Source organism: Triturus cristatus, chromosome 6, assembly GCF_964204655.1.
Source record: "Triturus cristatus chromosome 6, aTriCri1.1, whole genome shotgun sequence".
Taxonomy (NCBI): domain Eukaryota; kingdom Metazoa; phylum Chordata; class Amphibia; order Caudata; family Salamandridae; genus Triturus; species Triturus cristatus.
In genome coordinates this window covers 839,433,635-839,453,711 of record NC_140589.1, presented here as the reverse complement: position 1 = coordinate 839,453,711, position 20,077 = coordinate 839,433,635, and positions in this window count along the sequence as shown.

The following is a 20,077-nucleotide window of genomic DNA, read 5'->3' as shown; positions in this document are numbered from 1 at the left end:
AACTTCTTTTGAATGAAGAGGATGTATGCTGAAATGTTCATAAATTTCTTCTTCTTTTGACTTATCCACTTTTTCAATTTGTCCAGCTGGTATTCCTGAGTCTGGTAGTAAAACTTCTTCATCTTCATCCATATAAATTGTTTCATACCATTTGTTATTTCTTTTCAAATATAAATTTGCTCTTTGTACTTTTCGTACATCTACCAGCTCCTGCCAAATTTTCTTGTTCTTTGTTGGTACTCCATTAACCAAAATAACTAATGGTTCAGTTTCCAATGTATCTGCATCAATAGTTTCCATATTTTTTTTCAAATCCAATGGCAAATAGACAACTCTTCCTTTTAAACCTCTTTGTAAATCCGAAGGAGGTAATTTGCCTGTTTTGGGCTCCATACGAACTATAGTCTGGAACGGATGGACACATTGAATGAGTATAGACTCATACGTATTTAAATCACTAAGTTCTGCAGGAATTTCAACCAATTCTAAATTATTATGTACAGCTCTTGCTGGCATTTTATTTTCTTCTAACTTGTTATAACAGTATTTACAAATACGGTGATATTCACCCAAATCAAAACAATTTTCCAGAAATAAATATGTAGCAAAATCCAACCACTTAGTATTATTTTCTTTTTCACTTTTTTTATAGAGATCAACATACCTTGTTTGTTTTTTATAATGGCTTCTCCGGCAACATATACAAGTAATATTTCGTCTTTCATTAGAGATGATAGTAAATTTTGTCATTTGATCTTCAACATTTTTACTAATAGTAGGTTCTACATTGTCTTCCACATTTTCTTCAATTACTGTGTCATTATCTGCACTTTCTTGTCCCGGACCAAAGTAACAAAACTGAATTTCATCAGTAACCTTCTCTACATCTGATACAGATCCACAGAACAGAGCCCTATTCAACTCATTTAACTTTAGTGCTGGACTTTTAGCAAAATACAATCTTCTCACAAACTTTCTCATTTCAGTATGATGAACCGCCAGCATCCTAAAATGGTGAAAAACACTTTGGCAAACTTTCCTAGAAAGACAAGCCAGAGAATGTCCTTGCAAACCAGTATTCTCTCTCACTCTACATGGATCTAGTCTTTGAAGCACCTTAATCTTCTGTTTAACACTTTTTTTACTATATTCTCTTAGAAATTCACGTAATTTATCAATAGATTCCTGTCGTACAGTACAAATACTACTACAATTCCAAGTGTACACTGGGGCTTTAGGACGTCTCCCCATAACCTCATCAGCTATCACTTCTTCCTCATTTCTTGGAACCATTTTCTCCTTTTCCATTATACAACCATCTTTCACTTCATAAGCTCGGCCACTGGTGTCAACTGCATGCAGCAAACTATTAATTTGAAGATAACTCTCTTCATTAAAAAATGGTTCAGTACTTGAACTATGCATCCATTCTCCTAAAAACACTTTACAAAAGTTATTTCTTTTCACAACTCTTTTCGTTTTGCTTTGTGACTTCTTTACATTGACCATTTTATCTAATGTACGGATCCTGTTCAAAATGAAAATGAATAGTTTTCTTTTTAAATCTAAAGCCTTAGCTACAATTGATTCAATATCTTTTTTTCGCTTATAAAATTTCGCTTTCTTCTTATATTTTTTCACATCCTTTAGCAAATTGGACATCACTCTTCTCTGAAACATTTTTCTACGAATGTCTTTAAATGCTGTTTTTCTTTTTAAGTCAATCTTTATTGCTTCTAATTGTACATTAGCATTTTCTAATTTCTCACTTTTGTCCTGTTCTTTTCTACTTGAAACTCTATTTGCAGTGCGGACATTTTTCAAATTTGTTCTTTTTTTGAAGATATTTTTTAAAAAATCCTTGGTTTGCTTACCAGAAGACTTTTTCTTTTTTCCAACATGAGGATCTTCAACTAATTTGGGTCCTCCAGTTGTCTTCAAATATAAATGTTTTTTCTGTTCTTTTCTCTTCCTTGACTTTATAGGCATCTTTAACTTATTTCACTGTTGTTCAGAAATACCTGAAAGAAACTAAAAAAAAAAATACCTTTATGTAATTTAAATTTATTACTATATTTTTTTTTTGTGCTTTTCAAATCTTATAATACTATCTCCCCTTTTCCTACAAGTGAAAAACACAATAAAACCAACACGAATTAATAACCTCCCCTTTCCTACGAATGCAATTCTAAAACAACCAGAGTACCACAAATTTGATCTCTGACAACAATTCCTGTGTGGGCACAGACTCATGGTGTGATTCTAGGCAGAAAACGAAATTTGATTTGCAATTTGAAAGCAAACTTACGACTGTGGTAGAGCAAGTCATAATTACTGTAACAGTCTGACACATTTTCATTATATTTTTCAGAAACAGAAAACAGCACATGCCCAAACTGCTTTTTGAGACCATGAACATGTGCAACCTGAATGACATACTACACTCTAGCAAAGGAAATGAGCCTTGGTGAGGTTCAATGTATTAGCGTTACTCACTGCTATCTGAAACACCACACAGCACTGAATAGTAAGCTTCACTGTACATGAGAAACAGTTTGCTCTCTGCTAAGAGTGTGCTTCTGGAGACTGTCTACTGTCAAGTGCAAAAGAGATCTGCATTGATCCTTGCGCAACTGCATAAACATTGGAGACATGTATGTAACACTACATGTGTGGTAAGGGTTAATTTGACTTCTGAACATGTACAAACTACATGACCCATTGCAGGAGTGTAAGGAAAATCTACCATGTTGATGTCAAATGTGTTTGCATTGCCCTCTCATTTGTGACATATTAATTTGGGCTCAATGCTAGCCATCACAGTTCAATAAAACAAGCTGCCCCTTTCCTACGAATGCAATCAGAGTAACACAAATTGAATCTCTGACAACAATTCCTGTGTGCGCACAGACTCATGGTGTGATTCTAGGCAGAAAACGAAATTTGATTTGCAATTTGAAAGCACACTTACTACTGTGGTAGAGCAAGTGATAATTACTGTAACAGTCTCACACATTTTCATTTTATTTTTCAGAAACCGAAAATAGCACATGCCCAAACAGCTTTTTTATTCTGAATACAAACCATCACAGTTCCAAAAAACAAGCTGCCCCTTTCCTGCGAGTGCAAGGCTAACAGAGCAAGAGCAACACGAATTAAATCTCTGATAACAATTCCTGTGTGCACACTGTCTCATGGTGTGATTCTAGGCAGAAAACAGTATTCCTGGGTGATACCAGTACACCTTAACTTATGGTAAAGACATACTCCATAATATCTAACATGTTCAAGGCACTCAAATATCTTCCTTAACATAAAATGTAAAACACAACTTTTAAAGTGGTAGGAAAATGTACCATGCTATTTTCAAATGTGTTTGCATTTGCCTCTCATTTGTGAGAAAGTGATTTCTGCTTAATGCTAACCATCACACTTTACGAAAACAAACTGCCCCTTTCCTGCGAGTGCAAGGCTAACAGAGCAAGAGCAACACAAATTAAATCTCTGATAACAATTCCTGTGTGCACACAGACTCATGGTGTAATTCTAGGCAGAAAACATTATTCCTGGGTGATACCAGTACACCTTAACTTAGGGTGAAGACATACTCAATAATATCTCACAACTTCAAGACAGTTAAATATCTCCCAAAACACAAAATGTGAAAAACAACTTTAAAAGAAGAATCACATTTCTATTATTTATATCAAAATGCTCCACATTCATTCCCTCTCAAATTCATTACTCACCTTTAAAAGTAGTTAGTTCAGAAATAAATGTGGCACTCAAACAGCAGATTATCAGAGCCAGAATCCCTGAGCTGTACACCTCTCTCCTCTCACCAGAACCAGTTAATGGCAATGTTTCCCTCTCTTTTTCCACACATATACATGTTAACTCCAAATCACAGTCCTTCCCACAATTTTTTCAAATGGAAACACACATTTCTATTGGTTGCAAATTTCATCCCTTTCCAAATGATCCCTTCCCCCAACATGACTTCTGACTGCTACCATAGCAACAGATCATGGAACACAGGTGTGAGCCGAGAGGTCAGAAGTTCAGCACACAATGTTTCTAATCCAAAGAGCAAGAGTGCTTGACTTTTCAAACCTAACAGCAAATCCAAAGTAATGTTCTGTGTGAACACATTTTTCTGAACCAATACAAAACATGCTTTTAAAAATCTAAACATACAGCCTAGTTTTAACTGTAAAATGATTTGAATCAGCCAATCAGTTCTTTTTTTTTTTTTTAAAGTATGTTACCCTCCATTTTACATCTATCTTTCTTTTCATATTGCCATTCTACTGAAAGATACCTTCTGAGTGCATCCAGATCTCCTTGAAAGATGTTCACAGTGTGGATTGTAGGTCACAGCTATGTCTTCTGGAGTGAAAAGTTTGCAGAAAAAGAGGTATTGTGAAAGACCTTGCTTTGCCAAATGTAGACATTAAATGGATTGGTCAGAGAGGGTTAAAGTGGCACCAATTAATGCCTTTGGTGAAAACCTTTCTACATCTCCCACAGCCTAACCTTATTATTGTGCACTGTGGTGGAAAGGACCTAGGCACTTTAACTGGGGTAGGTCTGGAAATGCTTATTAAGGACACCTTTGTGCAATTGATGTCACTCTTTCCACAAACTGCCTTTGTATATTCTAATATATGCCAAAGGCAAAAGTGGAACTGGTCCAACCAATTTTGTCCGCAGATTGACAAAGCAAGAAAGCACGTCAATAAGTCTGTTTCTGCTTTCCTCAGAGACTATGGTATGGGTTCTATATACCACAACAACTTGCGTTACAAAATGCAAGACATTAATAGAGGAGACGGTGTACATTTCAATGATGAAGGGAACAGAGTCTTCCTCTTGAACTTTAGACTCTGCATCGGTACTTACTTATAGGTACAAAAAAACACTCCATGAACACAACGGCTCTTTTTAGAGCCAACCAACATCCAAACATTTCATTTTGATATTTAATTCTATTTTTTTTTATTTTTACTTTTTTTTCGCCGGACGCTTACCGTACGCGCACGGTACGCGTACCCCGCGATTTAAAAAAAAAAAAAAAACATTATTTTTCACACTTCTGGGTCCTTTTTGGACCCCCTGACAAAGGCTAGGGGGTCTGCAACTGTCTACCTTGCCCCCTTTTCACGTTCTCCACCTTTGTTTTTTAGTGTGAGACACACAAAATGGCGCCGACACTTCCTGATTTCGACCGACTGGAATGTTTACTGTCATGTAACCACCAATCAGAATTACGCTCGCGCACGGCAGCGTGCGCGTACGGTATGCTTACCGTACGCGCACGGTGCACGCTTATAGATATATATGTACTTTTAACTGAAATATTCTCAGGAACTACTGAACAGATTGACTCCAGATATTTAAAAGGCACATCCCTGACCTGAGGACTACCTCTCTGCCAAATTTCAAGTAATTCTGTTCAGCCGTTCGGGCTGTACCTTGGACTAAAGGTCCCTATGGAAAAATGCATGGGGAAACCGTGTTTTGGGACCCCCCTTTTTTCTCGGCCCCCGCTTGACTAATCACCCCGAGACTTTCAGGGTAGGAGCGGAGCGGAGCGCCCCACCTATTTTGAAAAATTAGCGAAGATTCATCAACCGGCACCAAAGTTATTCAAAATAGAATTTTCAGATTTCCTATGGAAACACGGTCCTAACTAAAACTATCTACTGGCGACCGCCAGTAGATAATATATATATATATATATATATATATGTATATATATATATATTTTATTCCTTTGCATTACAAATTTTCTGCTTGCCCTATGAAATTTACGACGAGCGCTTGGCCTGAGAATATAACCTTTCACCTAGTCTACGTTCTGCTTTCTGTAGGATAGACACAATACGTCTGATAAATGTGCGAACCATGCTATAAGTGACGTAGGTAGAGGTGGCGTGAGATGACGTTACTGTAGGCGCTTCTCATAGCCTTAAACAGTATAAAAAGGGAGCTCACACAGTTCTCGGCGGACTACCTCCCTGTCTGTATGTAGGTGACAGACTGTGTAGGTTTTCCCCAAGAGCTCTATTTTACTTAAAGTGTACTGTTCTATTTGACTTATATTCTATCACATGAAATGGCGTATCTGCATGGTATTACATTTAAAATGTTCATATTGTAATTGCAGGGCTGCACTCTTTAGACGTGAATATTCCCAGAATGTAAGATCAAATGTGTTGTGCATTCTGCGAGAAATTATCTTGTTTTAGACTGTTTTCATAGTGCATTTAAAAATGTGTCTTTGAGGTTTAGTCTCTCTCTCCCAAACAGTTCAATGCTTTCATGTAGAAATGCCTTCTGATTCATGTGACTCTCTGTGAATGCGAAGTCACTATATTTTGTATTTTGCATTTTTATGCCTTTCTCTTGAAGTTTCTTGAAGTTGTGCCTTCTAAATAAATCTGTTACACCTTTTGGCTTAGTTTCCATGGCTCACATATCGGTTTCCTTAATTTTTAGAGCGAGCGCTCCCAGACACCCCGCCTCAAGTTAAGGTGCCCCTTTTGCCCCTAAATCATTCCTTCGATCTTTCGGTGAAAGTCCCCTGTGCCTCATAAGTAAAAATGCTCCCTCGAACAGAACCACGCTATATCTGGCTGCAGCAGCGGCTTCTAGAAAATAACCCTGCACCCGAGAAATGTAATTATGTTTTATAAACAACGTAATGTTACTTGTTACACTTGAACACAACAAGGTATCACATTAATTCAGCTTCCCATAGTACATATAGCATTTAATGATGAGAGACTTGATTGTAGCTTATTTTTTGTTCGTCCTTTATTGTATAACCATTCATTCCTTAAAAACATTTTACATTTGCTCTGCCGCCAACGCGTTTCATCCCTCTTGGGACTTCTTCAGGGCTAGAAAGCAATTTACAAAAAACACTATTTACAAATATTATTTACAATATTTACATCCATTGTTGCATATAATAAGTAACCACAAAACACCTAGGAATCATATTTAAAAAAAATCAATGATCTATTGTTTACAGAGAACATCTCTCATAGATTTACTTTTTTTATAAAAAACAATGTAAGCATGCTGGGAAGCTAAGTAGTAGAACATTTGATATTCAACAGTTCGGATGTATGGAGGAGAAGATACATCCACTGTATATTATTTCAAACATATCACACTGATAGTGTCCACTTCGCAAAAAGTATGCTTATTTAGGAAAAGCAGTCCATTTCAATTTGAGTCTCATAGTATAATACAAACACAATAAATCCATGTATCATTCACCAATACAAGAGAAATCATCATTCTGGTGATAACAAGAAAATCTAAAACATGTAAGAGAGTCAATTTGATAATTTTTATCCATACCTTATTAACGTTTCGTTTCTGTAATTGTGAAAATATAATTCAAAAGGCGAACCTCTAATCGTATTGTGGACAGTCCCCTGTGTATCTATAAATAAACACATTCAGTTTTTACAACTCATGGTCATTGGATTGAATATATATTCACAGTGATTTTTTCTTATGTTAGTTAAATGATTCAAAAACACCATCCATGTAGCCAAATATGGTCACATAAATCTCAGATATATTAACAAATACACAGTTATCAAACAACAACTGCTTATGACAGAGGAATGGAGGAAGATTCTAAAAACCTCTTACTTATATATATATACCACGCAGTTAGTCATTCTCTAAAATGAGTATATTGAAGTATAACTATCATATTATTATATTCATCGAGCCACAAAATGTATAAAGTGACAATCAAACTCTAAGTCATGGAGTGCCTGTCATGGAGTACGAAATGTATACTCCTTAATGCCAAACCCCAGACTATAATATACAGAGCACCCTCAACAATGTGCAGATATACTTACTAGTAAAGTCGAACGCACTTCGTATCTTATTAGTTCCGTACTATGATTTGAGATTTATTATCAGTGTAGATTCCACTCTATTTCATGCGGATTCAAAATTCTCCCCCAATGTCAATCTGAAATAGATATATAAGTATAACCTAAGCCTCAATTTAAGCAAGGTTAGTAACTATGTCTTTATATTGATATATAGTTCAAAGCACTCATGTTCAGTATACGTATCCAAAAGGAGTAGCGTCTAAATGCATTAGGCCCACACCGTTGCGCAAGTGTCATCATCCCTATACTACAACTACCCACACTGTTAGACAAACAGCAAATAATATCATAGTGTGCTCATTGGCAAAGCAACCTGTAATTTTTTTAAAGTTTAGTCATCAACCCTTGAAGTCTGTCAAATCTAAGACTGAGGTTATATAAATTCCATAGTAGTATTAAGAATTTTAACCGGAGTACTAGTTATCCTTAAGTATGCCACGAACAAATAAACAGTGCAAAATTTGTCTATACTAATAATTACACAACTACATCAAACAAAGGTTACAAGAAATCCATATTAGTCGACCATACCACAAAATAGTTGGATCTACCCCACCAGTAAATGAAAAGCAGGAAACGTAATCATTTATGGTGCAATCAAGATATAACCAAATAATAATCGTCAAGCGACCCATAATCAAACTCACATTGCAATGTTGCCATTCTCCTGTGTACGACGCACGTCCGTAACGCTATTCCACAAAAAACAAGAGTATCGACAAGCGCCATGTTTTATACTTTCTTAATCGCGAGCACACCTGTTATCAATCTGCCTAATCTATTGATCACATGATTAGACGCGTCTGCGGTCAGCGCCATTTTAGCGAGGGTAATAGAGTAGTTAATCACAATGCAATGTTGGAATATATAACAAAGTTTATATACCAACCGCATAATGGTTCCTTAATATAACCAAAGTCTCTATATCTTACTGTCAGCATTATAATGTACTATTCCATTTTCTTATTCAGACAGTTCCCCCGAAACGAGTGTGAAAAATACATACCCATCTAAATAAATCGGCGCCATCTTAGCGTGTATAATCCCATAGGCGCCATCTTGGCGCATGTATTGACAATATTTACGTAGCACTCAAAACGAGTGTGACCAAATCAGTACCCATATGATATGCATGGGCGTCAATTTAGCGTGTGTATTACCATGGGCGCCATCTTGAAGTGTGTATTGACATCATTTACGCAGTGTCCGAAGAAGAAAAACCATACAGCTTAATGGTTATTAACGTAACTAGAATCGTTACACATCTTGACTTATTCATGTTATACAGGAACTCAACAAAAAGGTGTGGTGTACTAATTAACATACATGTATGAATAATGTTGACATTCAAAGTTTGTATTTACAAATGAATACGAATCACTTCATCAGTAGTGCAAACTATGTAAACTATAAACACACGCAAAGATAATAATTTGTCAACAAAATCTAGGCGTCATTGAAAAAGGACAAGGGTGGTTTATAATCATAAATAAACATCATATGTATAATACCACGTCCTAATTATGTTATCTAAAAGACCAACGAACAAATCTGAAGTGTTGACTTAAATATAGGTACATGTCAAATACCAAATACATGGCTAACTGTCATTCATGAGAGATAAAGAAATACATTCAGACTTCAATAGAATAGCTCGATGTCATTCATAAAAAATGATGAAATTCATTATTATAGTTAAGCCCCAATGTAACAGCTCTCAAACGGCAAATCCATAACGCTTCAGTTTGACGCAATAAAGTCATCCTGTCTCCACCTCTGATGTTGTTTTTTACCTGTTCGATCGCATGAAATACGATCTGTGGTTTATCAGGGTGTGTGTCCTGTATATGTGTAGCAACAGGAGAATGCACATTTTTATTTTTGATATCTCTAGTATGCTCTTGTATACGAGTCTTTAAACTACGTATACTACTGCCCACATAGATTTGTTCACATGCACATTTCAGTAAATAAACCGTATGTGTAGTATTACAGTTCATGAAGGACAGGATGTTGTATTTTCTAGAGCCATTATACTGAAAGCTGGAGCACTTATTTAAACCAAAACGACAAATGCAGCAATTGCCACAAACATAAAAATCATCCGGTTTGTCCGGTAACCATGTTAATGCCCGTGTTTTTGGTTCCCTAACATGACTGGGACAAAGCTTGTTTCTCAGGGTTTTGCCCCTGTGATAGATGACCCTGGGTTTAGGTGTGACAATATTAACTGGTAGTGTATTGGATTGCAAAAGATGCCAATTTTTACGTAATATGTTGTAAATATGTGTACTATACATGTTGTATTCTGTCACAAATGCGATGTGATCTGAGTACTTCTTATTCATATTAGGAACTCTATCTACAAGAGTATCCCTTCTTTGTAGTTTCTTGGCCTTTGCTGACGCTTTTAAAAGGCAGGTCATTTTGTAACCTCTTTCTTTGAAGTCAAGCTCTATACTTTTTAATGTTCTTTCAAAATCTTTTTCTTACAGTTCCGTCTGGCCCTTACCATTTCTCCATATGGAATGGGCAAGATAGTGGAACTGGGATGGCAGCTATCAGCACGCAACACACTGTTACATGCAGTAGTTTTCTTGAAAATATCGCTTTGGATGCTATTTTCCAAAATGTATAGTCGTAAGTCTAAATAGGTAATCTCAGTTTTGGAGCTACACGATGTTAATTTCACGTTAAAGTTGTTATCATTAAGATATAAACAATATCTTTGTAAATCTTCATCACTGCCCTTCCATATAAACAATATATCGTCTATATATCGGACATAGAATAGAATATTCTCAATCCAGTGATGAGCTCCAGGGCCCCAGACATGCCCTATCTCAAATAGCCCCATGAATAAATTAGCATAAGATGGAGCAAATCTTGAGCCCATCGCAGTTCCTTGTTGTTGTAGGAACCACTGATCGCCATGCATAAAGGCATTATGTGTAAGAATCAATTGTGCAATCTCCAGTAGCATTTGAGTATGTTCCAAATGGCTTGCATTCCTTTTATAAAGAAAGTGTGTCAAGGATCTTAGACCCTGAGTCATCTCTATGCATGTATATAGACTCTCCACATCCATCGTGACGAATGTGAGAAGATCTGTTTCCCATTGGAAATCCTCTAGTTTGCAGAGCAGTTCTTTACCCTCCCTTATATAAGAAGGAAGATTCCTGACTAGAGGTTGCAAAAATGTATCTATATACTCCGCTAGATGTTCCGTGGACCCACCATTCCCCAATATTATAGGGCGCCCCGGGGGAAATTTACCACCTTTGTGAATTTTAGGGAGTATATAGATGCATGGATGTCGAGAGTTTTGAGCAAAAAGATATCTATATTCATGGTCGGTGATCCCAGACCTGTTGCACCGAGGGTTATTTTGAACATAAGAGGCAAAATAATTAGTGAAGTTTGGTGCTATTCCGATTAGAAGCTCTGACCCTTTTTGTTATTTAAAGCAGCGGCTTCTACATTAGGGTTGGGGCTACGTCCATCTTATGTGCACACTCCCTTTGAGATCTGTATCATTATGAATGTAATATTCTACAATACATAAGTGCTTGGGTGTCTAACCTTTGCTCTAAAGTCTGATTGAGGGTCAGGCAGCCAGGCACTACCACATTCCTATCATTCTTCAGCATGTGCATCTGTATGGAATCCCTTAGACCAAAGCGTAGTTATGACATCATTACGCAGGGCTTTCTTTTCTACAGCCCTCCATTCCCATGATGAGAAGCAGTGTCATATTTGTAAATCCTGTTGACGAAATATAAACATGTTTAGGCGTACAACATTGAAGCCGTGTATGTTAGACCCCATGTCACAAGCACTGCACCAGTCTATCAAAGTGGGACATTTTTCTTCGACCATGAGTTTGCCCAACAGATGCTGCGGACGGTGGGTGCCTTTTAAAAGGCAGCAGTATCATAAGAGAAGAAATCGGGCCTTGTGCAAGTGATGCTGCTTAATTAATCTCAACTCTATTTAGTAGTAGCAGCTGGTGTGGGGTTGGAGTGGCGGGCGGACACGGGGTGGTGGGGAGGCGGGGTTAAAACAGAAAATACACATACAAAAAATACAAAGAACTAACCTGGCGCTCATTTCTGTGTCCTCGCCGTCGCAGGCTCTGGATGCGGTCTCCTTTCTCCTGGCTCTCCTCAGCTGACTCAGGTGGAAAGCGAATGACTTTTGCCCGAGGACAACGTGAAACCAGCCAATTCTCGAGCTGCACTGAAACTCAAGGATTGGCTGGAGTAGGCTAACCCAGCGCTCCTTTTGAGGCTGGGGGCCTGCGGCTGCCATCCCTTGGCTGTTTCTCAGCCTTGGGATGGCAGGCACCGAAGTGCGTAGGGTAAGATTGGTCGGCTGTAGGCAGCCGGCTAACCTGACCTGCGCACTGGCAGCGGGCTGCATTACTAGTGCAATCGCACTGATCAGCCTCGCCCCCTGCCATCACGCTGTAACTGCATGAGCCTTATACACGTTAATACAATGGTATTTATTACCATTATATTATTGTGTGTGCCTGCTGCGCTGGCAGCAGGGGGGTGATGCTCCTCCGCCATAATGGAGGAGCCGCTGCTGCTATTTATGTGATGTCTTTACCCTGGCAGTGTTATCCTCAGTTAGGCTTTGGGCAGGCAAAGGGGTGGGTCATAAAATTGGCAGTAATTAACGCTTTGCAAGAGGTAGCTTGGTATGTTTTTTTTAGGTCTCTGAATTAACAATTGCGTCTGCGCGGCATTGTCATTTTGTTGATGCTTCACATTTTCCAAGTTTGAGACACATGCTGCTGTGTTACCCCCAAAATTCTATTCTCTATAAAGGGTTCATTTTGTCTGATCCATGCATTCAGACATAGCTGCACAACTGACATAGAGCCCCATGTCACGTGTCACTTTGCACACTGTGAATTCTGACCCCATAATTATAATGTTTAAAAGTGAAACTACAAGCGCCAGAATGCAACATGCTTTTAGCTAAACATACAGAACTGGTTGAAGGTGTAAACACATGACATGAGGGCATCTGGCAATTGTGCATGAGAAATATGAAACCTGCTCATGTGCATCATTCACTAAATGAGAAGAACAGAAAAAGTGTGTTTTAGATTAGAGCCTGTCATATTAACTAAAGGAAGTCCCTCACCACTGCATAAAACCTACCTGCTTCTTCCTAGAAACAGCAGCAAGATGTCACCATTCACAAATAAACCTTGCTTTATGTTTAACTTTGCATCCTGCTGTTAGCTGTTGGCAAACATTCACATGCCATCTGCCAGGGAGTTTGAATTATAGGTTTGCACTATTGCAGGAAGAACATTTTGATGAGGCGGATTGCAGAAGAGATGACTATGAGCCACATGGCTGCCATGGATCTACTTACAGTACAGCTGATATCTGGGTAATTAACACGTGAAGTGCATCTTTTTAGTCATCGTTTGAAAAGGCGATTGCAGACACTTAATTTTGCTAGAACATTTGAAAAGTTGAAAATTCACTGCTTACATCTGGTGTGACATGGGAGGTCATGATCTGGAATCAACGCAAGCCCAAATCAGCATTTCTATCAACCTTAGGACAATACACATTGGGGGAAATTCTCAATGACTCATCGCCGAGGTGGCAGCACTTTATCGCAGCCAAAGTGGAGATAAATTGATTGCAGCATTCTCAAGCTGGTGCTAACCGCCCATAACACCAGTTATCCTGTGATAGCCGCCGCAAAAAATATCGCCACTAATGATACCGGCAACTAATGCTGATGATATGCAGAGTAGGCGTTCCCGTGCAAAAAGCCGCGACAACACCATTTCGACAACATAACTTCGCAATATTCTCAATGACCAGCCAGATTGGCGATAAGAACACAAAACATGCGATAAGGTGCTTTAGCAGCAGGGATTTAACACCGGGTCCGACCTGGTGTTAAGTCGAACGACACCCTGCACCATAAAGGGAGCCCAGCCCAGAGCCACACCTGAAGAACAACAGATGCCATGGAGCTACTCATCATGCATCTCGGAGCCCCAAGAGAGCCACAACACCCACCGCCACCACCCCCAGGCCTGCCACCCCCCCATGACCCTCCCCGGACCACGACAGAGGCAGCACAGACAAAAACAGTGGACCTTCAGAAAACGCACCAGCCTCACAGACTTAACACCAGAGGATGTCATTGCCCACTACAGGCACAAAAGGACAACCATCCTCCGCATCCTGACCATCATTGCCCACAGGCTGACGGCTTCAACACAGCGGACAACCAACATCCCTGCGCAGACAAAGCTGCTGGCTGTGCTGCACATGTTGGCCTCTGGGACCTTCCAATCAACAACTGCCAGAGCCAGAGGAGTCTCACAGCCAGCCCTATCCAAATTCCTCACACCTGTCTTTGATGCCATCATCAGCTTGGTACCCCAGTACCTTCACTTCCCATACACTGCGTAGGAACAGCTGGAAACCAAGCAAGGCTTCTACGCCATAGCTGCTTTCCCGCACCTGTTGGGGGCAATCGACTGCACACATGTACTCCTCATGCCCCCTGCCACCACTGAACACAATTACCGCAACAGGAAGCACATGCATTTCATCAATGTGCAGGCAATCGTGGACCACCGTGGACTCTTCACCAATGTCGTCGCCAACTACCCAGGCAGTGTGCATGATTCCTTCATCTCCCGACAGTCCATCATCAACCAGCGCTGTGAGGCTGGCACCTATGGGAATGCGTTGCTCATTGGTAAGTACCAATTGAACACACCACACACCTCAACTTCACAATCATGCAATTCACACCTCTGGGAATGCACACGTTACAAACTCACACACAACATGCCAAACATCATGCCCACCTACCAGACACAACAGCACAACTTACTGTGGAGACCTCGGCAAGCCATGTACACAAGCCATCAACGGCATGGCACCTCAGCCACACAATAGCAGAATGTGTGGAGAGGTTGGAATCATGCATGTGCTAAGGAGGCAAGTGACCCCTGAATGAGAATGTACACAATGCCAAGTGTGGCGTGGATGTGCTGGCCAGACTGCAGTATGCAGACCACAGACATGCCCATGTCGACATATACTGCTGGTGTTTGGAGTGTAGTGAATAGTGGACGCAACCATGTTACCCCAGGCAGTGGGGAAGAGCGCGGAAAATAGCTCATTACGTCTCCCCCTGTAAGCATGAGCGGAGTGGGCTGGCCCGGCGTATGCCAGGCCAGCGTAGGGGTGTGAATAATAAGCCCATAGCTCTGGGCGTGGTTCTCTTCCGGAATGGCCAACGTGTCTGCCAGGGTGGCTCCTCCCAGTCTGCCATGAGGCCGACGCCATGAGCGGCGGTTCCTGCGACCATGTGCACCTGTTGCACCCCAGGCCGCAGGTCCCCAGACCCGTCTTGGCCATGCCTGCGCAACCAGGCCACGCCACTCACCTTCTGACACCAGCGTGTGTCAAAGACGGCCCACCACATGCCTGTGCAAGCTCCAAGCCCGAAGTCCGTGACCTTGGCAGCCTCCTCAGACCATACCTGTCCTCCCCGAGACAGGCCCGTAGCACTCCTTTCTCATTGACGTACTCCACCGGCCTACACAGCATTCAAGTAAGTCACACATTTGGAACTGAGTCTTGATTATGCAATGGCAGAGTACACACTTTATGGCTGAGTTTATATCACTGTACTCCCTTCGATGTGGTGCCACCAACTCTGTGCATAGCATTCGAACGACTCCTATCTGTGGTCCCTTGCTGACTACTGCCCTCGGCCTACACTGCGGTCGAGTAGGTCACACATTTGGAACTGAGTCTTGATTTCTGTATGGCAGGGTTCATATCATTGAACGCAAGGAGAGGAGTAAGAGGAAGACGTGGTTCAGTCCGGAGGAAAAAAGGATCCTCGTTATGGAGGTGATCGAACACTACCAACAACTGCTCTGGTGCCACTAACTCTGAGCATCGCAAGCCAACGACACGTGGCTATGGGCCCATGCGGACCGCTGCCTTCGGCCTACACTGTGGTCAAGTAGGTCAAACATTTGGATCTGAGCCTTGATTTATTCATGGCAGAGTTTATATCATTGCCCAGGCCTCATCGCAGACTGCATCCCCTTTCAGCCCTGGTGCCACTGACTTTGTGCCCCGAAAATCATGGACACTCTCTGTTTAAACTTTGGTGGCATCTTGGTCTATGGCCTGGGGGTTGTCTTCATCATCATGTAGCTGATACTGACTTGTGGTAAAAAGGAGTCTGTAGCATTCTACTCCTCCATTTGCCTGTTTCTGCTTGCTTCTGCCCTCTGCATAATGCCCTGGAAGGACACCTTCCACTGTGCCCCGAAACACTCTGCGACATTCACCTTCGACATCAAGGAGGACCCGCTCAGCTCACGTGGCCCTTCCACAGTGCACTGCAAGTCATCGTCCTGTGGCGGTGTGCCTGTGCCGGCCGCAGTGCATCCCGGGCCACTAACTCTGTGCAGCTCAAGTCATGGACCCTGTCTGATTGACTATTGGATGGCTTCTGTGTCGATGGCCTGGGGCTCATCAACGCCATGGGTCTGTGGCCCTGAGCTGTCTGTTGCCTCTGGCCTCAACTGCATTCTACCAGGGCTCACACATCAAATCGAGTCCTGACCTTCCCGGACAATGCATCACCGTAGGATGCACATGCCACCACTGCCGGGACCACCTCCAACCATCAACTGCCAGAGTCGAAAGAGTTTTACAGCCAGACTATCCGAGTTGCTCACACATGTCTTGGATGCCATCATCAGCTTGGTACCCTGCTCAGCTCTTCAGATGCCACCAACTCAGTGCACCACAACTCATGGACCCTTTCCAATAAATATTTTTTGATGTGGACAGCTCACGCAACAATGTCACCTCAGGCAGTGGGTAAGACCTGGGACGATGATGGGGAAGATGTGGCCGGTGTGCGGCGGGGTGAAGACACGGACAATGGGTGGGCAGTAGGCAACAACGAGAAGGCAGCAATGCAGACTGGAGGTGGTAGTCCAGCTACAAACCAGGAGCTATGAATGAGGTATGTGCTGTGGACTGCAGATGCAACTATGTCACCTCAGGCAGTGGGGAAGACCTGGGACGATGATGGGGAAGATGTGGCAGGTGTAACACACTCTACTGCAGCTGCAGCTGGAATATTCCAAAGGGACACAATCTTGGACAATTTTTTCACATGAGCACAATCATCTCTTTTGCCCCTACCTCAGTGCTCTGCAACTCGTCGGCCCTTCTAATTGAATATTGGGTGACCTCTGTACTTGGTTTGGCTACCAACATGATGCTTCACAGTTGTTTGTGTTCTGTTTGTGTTTTCTGGTTTCGCTTTAATGGTGAACACTTTTCAAGTTGTTGCCAGCACCAACCACTCCCTGAGGGCTGGCTCACACTCACCCCACACCCATCCAGCAAAGGAGTCACTAGTCATGTGACCCTGGTAATAAAGAGTGGCGGGGCACGCATGCCCGTAGCCAGTTCAACTGACTATCAAAGTGTGTCTGTGTGCTCATTACGTATGCATGATGGCCCCGAGCCCTACCACATTACATTGTGCGTTGTGCAGCAGATGCAACCATGTCACCCCAGGCAGTGGGTAAGACCTTGTACATGTAGCTCTGTCGGCCCCCCCCCTTCATACGTAAGAGGAGTGGACTGGGCCAGAGTATGCAAGTCCAGAGTAGGGGTGTGAATGATTGTCCCGGGGCTCTGGGCATGGTTCAGTACTGGAAATGTGCAAATGCGTGTGGCTATGTCACAGTGTGTGTGTCCGTTGGTGAGTGTAAGTGGTCCCAGATGGGAATTAGACACCCACGTATGTAATCGAGTTCGGCTGCCATGAGTTCGAACCCTAACCGCACCTGTTTAGCCACCTCCTTCTGGCATTCTAACACCTGGCCGTGGAATTCGATGTGTGCTTCTGTGAGGTGCTGGGAGCCATCCGTGGTGGTGTGTGCTTCCTGCTGTTTGGTTTGTGCAGGGGGTGGGGTCTCCCGGATGCAGCTGGGCTGCCCTGCTCCTGGAGGTGGGTTGCCTAAGATGTCCATGAGCTGTTGTAGGGCGTCGGTGTCGAAGGTGTGGAGGTCCTCTTCATCATCACTGATGAGTTGTTTGGTCTGCTCTGCAGGAGGTGTTGATTGTCCCTCTGCTATGTGAAGGGGAGATGCAATTTAAAATTGTGTTGACATGTATGTTGACGCATTCTTCATGTTTTCCTCGGGACTGCATGACAATGTACATTGTGACTGTTTGGGAGGGGCTGAGTATTTGATGCGGGACAGTGGACATTTGAACTACATCACGGATGTGAGGTTGTACAGGTACATTTTCATCTCACAGTTTCCTGCTATGCCAGATGTGAATGGCCAGTTTCCACACACAGGCTGAACCAGTTGTGTCCTCTGTTCTGTCATGGGAGTGTTGCACTTTGTACCACATTGTCGTCACTGTTGATGTGCAGTTATTACTATGTGTGTGTGCTGCATTGTGGGTGAGTCACCCCTGCTGCTCAGATTTGGCTGCCCCTTATGCCTTTCAGGCAGTGTGCCTTTGACTTCTAGGCTTTGACAGTGCTGGGATGTTTCGGACTTGGGTATATTGGGCTCTTGGTGGAGTTGTGACTCTTGGGCATGATATATCCACTGATGTTTTGTTGCGTCAGGGGTGGCTTGTGCACGTGGATGTGTCGGAGTGTGGCCTGTTCGTTTCCGGATGTGGTCTACACTCAGCCACCTCAGTGTCGTGGCATGCACAATGTCATGATGATTGGACTGCAGCCATGCAAATCATCGTGTAGTGTTACTTGCATTGTCGGTGTGGCTCACAAATATGATTCTTTGCTGGGTTTTGCATGTGTGCATGTGCTGGTTGTGATATTGGTGATGTGTTGGGTGGGACCCCTTTCGGTACATTGTGGACGGGAGTCTACTTGGTGTTTGTATGTGTGCTGCAGTGTGTCACAGGTATCAGGGACATGATCCAGGGTCATTGTGGGTGTGCAGTTTGCTCTGCTTAATTGTGCATATGTGCCATTGTGCCTATCTACCCCCATCCCCCCAGTCCCTGGTCGGTACTCACCCTGTTGATGTTGTGTCAGTACATGTTGAGCAGTGTCCAGTGCCACAACTCCTGGCACCGTATCCCGACGGCTGACTGTGGCCACCATTTTCTCCTTGTCATCCAGCTTCTGGTGTGCCGCTGGACCCCCACCTCCAATCTGCGTTGCTGCTTTCATGTTGGCATCAAGTTTCTTCTTGGTTTTGGCCTTAACATTATTCCAGCGCCTCTTGACCGCTTCCATTGTCCTCCTCAACGCTGCATCTGCATTCACATGGTCAAAAATAGTCTGCCATATGTGCGTCTTTGATGCCAATGACACGTTGGATGTGATGAACAGTTGTTGGTAGTGTTCTATCACCTCCGTGACGATGATCCTGTTTTCATGTGGACTGAAGCGTGTCTTCCTCTTCCTCTTCTCCTTGGCCTTCCCCAACCCCGAGATTCCTTGCTGGTTGTCTGTGGGGCTTGTGGGGTTCGCGTTGTCCTCTGCACTTGGTCCGGGTGCATCCATGGTGCTCCGCAGTTTATTTTGCTTGGCCTTTTTTTTGTTTTTCTTTAATAGTGCATTTTCCCCCATGACGTGTGGGAATTGCAGGCCTGTCGCTGGTTATCGCTGATTTTTGTAGCCCAATTGGCCGCATCACAACTTTTTTAACGTTCGTGTTTTGCGTTTTTTCTGTGTCCCATTAGTTTTAACGCGGTCATTTGGTGCGTTATCGTGAGACTATCGCATGGTGCCGCCAGGTTGAGAATACAACGTTAACACAGCGTTATTTTCCCTCGATAGACTGCGATGTGCAAAGTTGCGTTAAGCAAATTTTGCGATAGTTTCACACGTTCTTGAGAATATCAACCTCTGAGTACAATTTTTATTTGATATTAGTAACATCTATTAATTACAGCGGTTAGAAATGACTGACATGAAGTGCTGTATAAAAAGATCCTGCACAGCCGGGCCTTTGAAAGTAGAGAACCAAGGCTTGCTTGAGGTAGTACTTCTGAGTTGTTTCTGCTCACCACTTTAAAATTTCATCAGCCACCACTGTCCGGCTGATGAGC